The sequence below is a fragment of the Cucumis melo genome, unplaced genomic scaffold, assembly GCF_025177605.1.
Source record: "Cucumis melo cultivar AY unplaced genomic scaffold, USDA_Cmelo_AY_1.0 utg000785l, whole genome shotgun sequence".
In the NCBI taxonomy this organism is placed as follows: domain Eukaryota; kingdom Viridiplantae; phylum Streptophyta; class Magnoliopsida; order Cucurbitales; family Cucurbitaceae; genus Cucumis; species Cucumis melo.
This window is the reverse complement of record NW_026124205.1, coordinates 12,501-20,000: the sequence shown is the minus strand read 5'-3', so window position 1 is coordinate 20,000 and position 7,500 is coordinate 12,501. Positions and strand designations below refer to the sequence as shown.

The 7,500-nt window shown below is 33.2% G+C and overlaps 3 non-coding genes across 3 annotated transcripts; 2 read left to right on the top strand and 1 right to left on the bottom strand.

Annotated features, from left to right (window-relative positions):
- Positions 1-735: 735 nt before the first annotated feature.
- TRNAS-GGA (transfer RNA serine (anticodon GGA)) lies at positions 736-822 on the top strand. The gene has a single exon. It is a non-coding gene; the product is annotated as a tRNA-Ser (tRNA).
- A 1,261-nt stretch (positions 823-2,083) lies between these two features.
- On the bottom strand, positions 2,084-2,156 carry TRNAT-UGU (transfer RNA threonine (anticodon UGU)). Its single transcript has one exon. It is a non-coding gene; the product is annotated as a tRNA-Thr (tRNA).
- A 1,603-nt stretch (positions 2,157-3,759) lies between these two features.
- On the top strand, positions 3,760-3,832 carry TRNAF-GAA (transfer RNA phenylalanine (anticodon GAA)). The gene has a single exon. It is a non-coding gene; the product is annotated as a tRNA-Phe (tRNA).
- Positions 3,833-7,500: the final 3,668 nt, after the last annotated feature.

Genomic DNA, 7,500 nt, shown 5'->3' with positions numbered 1-7,500 from the left:
TCTGTAATAGGTGAATGCCTCTTTTTCCCCGGAAGTTGTCGGAATTATTCGTAATAAGATATTGGCTACAATTGAAAAGGTCTTATCGATAAAATTTCCATTTATCCCACCAGATCTAGGCATCGGTAACAACCCCATTCTATAATTTCTTTTAATTACCTCTCGTGAGAAAATGATCCCACAAACAAAGGAATTGCATAGTACGAAATAACATAAAAACGGATTCATTAAAAAATCCCACTCGATATTAAAATTGTTTCTTTTTGATTTCACAGGAATCAATAAAAGAGAAGAAATATTTCAATCCGGTTAAATTTCATCCAAATGTAGTAGGATCAGAATGAAGAGAACTATTCTGATTTCAGCGAAGTTGAAGAAAAAAAGAATTTTATTTATCTGACTGGGGTAATTCTAGAAGTTTTTTGATTGAATTATGATACAAAAAAGAGCAAAAAGAATCGAATAATCATTCTATGATTCATAACTTGTGACTAGATATATGTATGGGATAAACAGTTGTTGGTGAAAAATCGAAAACTGTAAAAGTCGAATTTTTAGAAAAAAGGAATCATAGTTTAAAAAACTAAATAGAATCATGAGCTAAAAGTATCCATTAAACATAGTTAAAAAAAAATTATTTGTATAGTTAGAATTGGTTGGACGTGCCTATCAAAAAAAAAATTGAATATTAATGACTCACTATTAACTCGGTTTCTGGGCCATAATCATTCTGTAGGAGAGATGGCCGAGTGGTTGAAGGCGTAGCATTGGAACTGCTATGTAGGCTTTTGTTTACCGAGGGTTCGAATCCCTCTCTTTCCGTACTAATTCAACAATGTTACTGACCACAATGTATCAAATCAAATAACAATCGATACTATTATTCCAACGGTTAGACCTTTATGGATTCTTTATTTCGAATTTTTGTGGTACGGAAACGAAAAGACTGGAAAGAATGCACAAGAGATGAAAATCCCCCTACCGATCAATGATAGATGAATGATAGAAAAATTTCCGGATCAAAACCTTACTTTCCTTCGGTCTCTTTACTTAGACTTCGGCGAAGGGGAGGACGAAATTGTCCGAACCCTTGTTTTTTAGTTAGGTTTAAGTCTGACGAGAATAATATTCTACAACGAGCAATTCATTTATTTTTAAACTGACCCATTTACTATCTATTATTTGATTGACTAATCCTTTATATTGCAATGGCTGAAGAGTCAAATGTTTTGGCAATTCCTGAGGGGGGGATGAATCAAGATAATTTTGAATCAGTGTTCTCGATTTTTTTTCATCTTTTGCTGTAATAATATCTCGGGGTTTGCACCGATAACTTGGTATATCCACTATAGAACCATTAACTAAAATATGTCTATGATTAACTAATTGTCGGGCTTGAGGAATAGTCGAAGCCATACCCAATCGAAAAAGGATGTTATCCAAACGCATTTCAAGTAATTGTAGTAAAACTTGACCCGTTGATCCTTTGGCTTTTCCGGCGATACGAACGTATTTAAGTAATTGTCGTTCTGTAAGACCATAATGAAAACGCAATTTTTGTTTTTCTTCTAAACGAATACGATATTGAGATTTTTTACCGGAACGCGATTGGTTTTTAAGATCGTTTCCGGTTTTGGGCCTTTTACTAGTTAGTCCCGGTAAAGCCCCCAGACGGCGTATTTTTTTGAAACGAGGCCCTCTGTAACGCGACATAAAGACTCCTTATTTTATTTTATTTAAATTTCATAAACATTTTATTTTATTTAAATTTCATAAACTTAAATGAAAACTAAATGATAAATATTATAAATGAAGTGAAATCCAGTAAAAGTATTGTACTACAAAACAAAGAATAATTAGATAACTTGGATCAATATCCGGATCCTATTGTATATGTAAATGATATAAAAAAGTAAGAGTTCCTTTCTTGATTTGTTCTACAGAAATAGAACCCCTCCTTTAGTCATAAAGGTAAGTAAGTTCCTACGACATCATAGATCGGTGACCTTTGAAAAAGGGTAAGAAGTCGTTTCTTTATTTATTTGATTTATCAATTATGTCAAAAATAAAATCAATAGAGAAAAGCCGGCTATCGGAATCGAACCGATGACCATCGCATTACAAATGCGATGCTCTAACCTCTGAGCTAAGCGGGCTCACATAACAGAAATGTTACATGCATAGTAATTTACTAAATTACTGGGATCTTAGCTATTCCTAATTAATATGAATATAGAATCTAATTTCATTTCAAATAAATATTCAATATTGGAATTGTTCTATTATAGAACATAATAATTAATATAACGATTAATAGAATATAGCGATAGAAAATTTTGATCTATTTATCAAATGGATGTGTATCAATAATTAATGTGTTAATCTTAATTGCATTTAATGCAATTGAGATGATAATGAAGCGTTTCTATGTTTTCATTCTGAAAGGTGGAAGATAAGACGAACAAGGGAATCGACCGTTTAAGTATTAAATTTTTTACTAAAAAAATAATAGAAAGAGGGGCAAATATATATGTTCATATATCTATCTATATTGATATATATTGAATTGCAGATACAGAAATGATAGAATCATTTTGGATCGGAACAAATATGGGTCTCCGATAGAGAAGAGAGAGATGAAAGAAGATAGACAAGAAATCCAATAGGAGGAAACACTTTTCAATAGAGGAATCGGTATTCTAATGACTTGAGTGGTTCCAGTATAATACAAATGAAAGAAAACGGGGAAGGACATCATAATGCGATACTAATCTTAAAAGAGGGGGATATGGCGAAATCGGTAGACGCTACGGACTTAATTAGATTGAGCCTTGGTATGGAAACCTACTAAGTGATAACTTTCAAATTCAGAGAAACCCTGGAATTAAAAATGGGCAATCCTGAGCCAAATCCTTTTTTCCGAAAAAAAAGGGTAGGTGCAGAGACTCAATGGAAGCTGTTCTAACAAATGGAGTTGACGACGTTGCGTTAGTAAAGGAATGAATCCTTCCATCGAAACTCCAGAAACGATGAAAGATAAACGTATTACGTACTGAAATACTATATTGATTAATGACAACTCGAATCTCTATTTTTTATATTTCTATAATTTTTTATATTTATATTTATATATATATATAAAATTATATATAAAAATGAACGAATTGTTATGAATCGATTCCAAGATCTACAAGTTGAAAAAATAATCGAATATTCATTGATCAAATCATTTACTCCATCATAGTCTGATAGATCTTTTGAAGAATTGATTAATCAGATCGAATAGAATAAAGATAGAGTCCCATTCTACATGTCAATAACGACAAAAATGAAATTTATAGTAAGAGGAAAATCCGTCGACTTTTAAAATCGTGAGGGTTCAAGTCCCTCTATCCCCAAAACCCTAAAAAGGCCCGTTGGCCTCTTTAATTATTTATCCGTTCATTAGCAATTCAGACTTTGTTATGTTTCTCATTCATTCGACTCTTTCACAAGCGTATTTGAGCGGAAATTTGATTTCTTATCACAAGGCTTGTGGTATATATTCTATATGATAGACGTACAAACGAACATCCTTGCGCAAGTAATCTGTGAAATTTGAATGATTAACTGTCTACTGTACTGAAACTTCGAAAGGCTTATCCAAGCCCTGAAATTTCGTATATCTTCAAAAAGAAGACTTTGGAATACCTTTTTTCTTATTTACAATTGACATAGACCAAAGTCATCTATTAAAATAAGGATAATGTGTCGGAAATGGCCGGGATAGCTCAGTTGGTAGAGCAGAGGACTGAAAATCCTCGTGTCACCAGTTCAAATCTGGTTCTTGGCACATCATGAATTTGTATGAGTATCTATTCTACGGATTCATTAATAATATAGATCATGAAAAATACTGATACATGATGATGTCTGGAAATCTACCCTTTAACTAAACTATATATATTTTTTACTCTATTTATAGATGTCGAAAATAGACAAGTAAAGATAAAGAGGATATTTATAGAAATATGTAAAGGATGTATATAGATATGTAAAAGAAAAGAATTTTCTTTTGTTTCCTCTTCTTTTTTATTTGTTCATACTCTGTCTCCTGGCGTTCAATTCCTATTTTATACATATTTGAAAGTTTCAATTAGTTCCTTATAAGACCCAAAAGTCTAGTCTAGGGGAGTTGAAAGGCGGGAATGGCCAAGATTCATCTCAGATACAGTACAAATAGAATCCGATTCTCTTTTCATATTATATTTCTTCATTTCACCCTATGTGACTTTTTAAAGCACATCTATAAGTCATATGCGTGATACATAGTTCATAATGCAGAACTCATTTAGTTCATCCTATTAGCTTGTGGCTCATCCAAAATAAGTATCTTACAAATTGGATAATCTCACCAAATCTCTAATTGTATTTTTTTTAATCAATAATAATAAGATGAATGAGACTTCAATTACTATGCTATATCTATAAGAGAACGTAAAAATGTATTTGAATATCTTGAGTTGTCGAAGTGAAGATTAGTTTCGTATTATTTAATGAGCATCTTGTATTTCATAAAAATTGGGGGCAATATAATCCTTACGTAAGGGCCATCCTACCCAACTTTCAGGCATTAAGATACGCTTTAGACGTGGATGATTATCATAAGAAATTCCCAACATATCATAAGATTCCCTTTCTGGAAAATCCGCACTTTTCCAAACCCAGAAAACAGACGGAATTTTAGGATTTATCCTTGCGGCAAATACTTTTATGCATACCTCTTCCGGTTGATCTATACCATACTCGATTCTCGTAAGATGATACACACTAGCTAACAGTCCGCCTGGTGCTACATCATAAGCACATTGGGAACGTAGATAATTGTAACCATATACATATAAAATGACTGCAATGGAATGCCATTCCTCGGGCTTTATTTGTAAAGTCTCTATTCCTTGGTAATCGAAACCCAAAGATCTATGAACCAGTCCATGTTTGACTAGCCAAGAAGACAAATTACCCTGCATCTTCTCCCCCCCCCATTTTTTTATTTTTATTTGTATAAGTATTTCCCATTTACAATGAAAAATTGATGAAGATTCACTCGTTCTTTGCTTTGTTATTCTGTACAAAAAAAGTATACGGCCTAATTTACTAATTCGTAGGAAGAGACTGCACTTTTGTATTTGAAAAAAGTTTCAGGAGGGATGATCTCTGAAGTAGATGATGGTTGATAGAGTAATCCTTGATCGTAATTTCCAGTATTAGTACTTGGGCCAACATGAAATTTGTGATTGGTAGTAAAACACCGATTTTCCTCTTGAGACTTAATTCGATCTTCATAGATTTCTCGAGATATTTTCTTACGAAGTTTTGTTATAGCATCTATAACAGCCTCGGGTTTAGGCGGACAACCCGGCAAATACACATCGACAGGAATTAACTTATCGACTCCCCGAACAGTACTATAAGAATCGGTACTGAACATCCCTCCTGTAATTGTACATGCTCCCATAGCAATAACATATTTTGGTTCAGGCATTTGCTCATATAATCTTACTAAAGAAGGAGCCATTTTCATTGTTACCGTACCCGCTGTTAAAATTAAGTCTGCCTGTCTAGGACTAGATCTTGGTACCAGTCCATAACGATCAAAGTCGAATCGTGAACCTATTAATGAAGCGAATTCAATGAAGCAACAACTGGTACCATAGAGAAGCGGCCATAAACTGGAGAGTCTTGACCAATTTGAAAGATCATTTGATGTAGTTGAAATAACTGAAGTTTGGGTTGTTCGATCAAGTAAGGGAAACTCGATGGAATTCATAACTGTCTCAATGTTTTTTTTAATTGTCTGAATATTCAAAAACTAAGACCATTCCAATGCTCCTTTTCGCCATGCATAAACTAAACCGACAATTAGGATAAGCACGAAAATTAAAGCTTCTATAAAGACGGATACCCCTAATACATCAAAACTCATTGCCCACGGATAAAGAAAAACTGTTTCAACATCAAAAACAACAAAAACTAGAGCAAACATATAATAACGGATTCTAAATTGTACCCAAGCATCGCCCATTGGTTCTATTCCCGATTCATAACTCGAAAGTTTCTCTGGCTCTTTGCTAAGAGGGGCTAAAACTCCAGAAATTAGAAATGCCAAAATAGGAATAAGACTTGATATTATTAGAAATACCCAGAAAATATCATATTCGTAAAGCAGAAACATAAACGTACTCCTATCAATGTGGAAAATATACCGGATTAGTCGATCGGTACATGTCTCGTTTGAAGATTCATCCACTATAATCCTATTTATATAATATCTATTATATCCATAATAAATATATATTAAATATTATATATTTATATAGAGAGGATACATATAGTCGGAATTTCCATTTAGGAACTTTTAGTGATTGAAGAAGGAAAGAGAAGACGACTACTTTAGTTTTGTGCTTTACTAGATAAGGTATACCAACAGAAAAGCCTATTTGAGAATGTTTACAATGAAAGTTACCAAAGATCTTCGTTTCTCAAACTCTAGCTTGTCCACAAATAAAATACAGTAAGTCGTTCCTAGATCCATGTGATTTACTAGTGCATTCGATTTGCATTGGGTTATGGTGGAGTTTTTAACCGGTTTCATGTCATGATTTTGACTCCAAAAATTTACTAGAATTGGGTAGGTATCCCAAAGAAAAGAAGTATTACTAATTTCTTGATTTTGTATGGGAAAATAGGAAAATTTTCATATGTAATTCATCTACAAAGATAAGACATTAATGATGAACCAAATCAAGTGGCCAATTACAAACAATACAAACAATAATGAGGAAAGGAAAACGATTCTATTTTTGAATTATTAATAATATAGGGCTATACGGACTCGAACCGTAGACCTTCTCGGTAAAACAGATCAAACTTATTATTATCAAAATGATTTGAACTGTTTCAAAGACCCAACATGCATTTTTTTGCATTGGGCTCTTTCATTAACTGTTATAAATAAGTTAGTCTACCATATTTTTTCTTGACAGAAAGAAAGGGAGATGGTTCCATGTGCTCTGATTCATTATTTTGATTCGAATCTCGGAGCACTACCAAAGTTTTTCAAAGAAGGGGTTATCCTGACGTAGGTATGCTTCTGACCTAGATCAACTTAAGTTAAATGGAATCTCTATCGTCCTGCTTCTGCTTAAAGAATAAAATATGAAACTTCATACACCTTAAAGTTGTTCATAAGATAGGACGAAAGATCATTTTTTTTGAGGTCCTGATACTCATTATGCCTAGCATTGAATAGACTGGGTATTCACCTTATCAATATCTCAAATCAATGATGGATTTTTTTTAGTGCCTAAATGGGGCACTCGATTCGGACCGAACTTTTTGTCAGGCTACTGTTCTCTTGTTTTGTTCCCTAAAAGTAATAGAGTAAGACATCGATTTCTCAATAAGATCAACTTTTTTGATTACATGATGTACTTCTCTGAAAAACATTGGCGCGCGTGT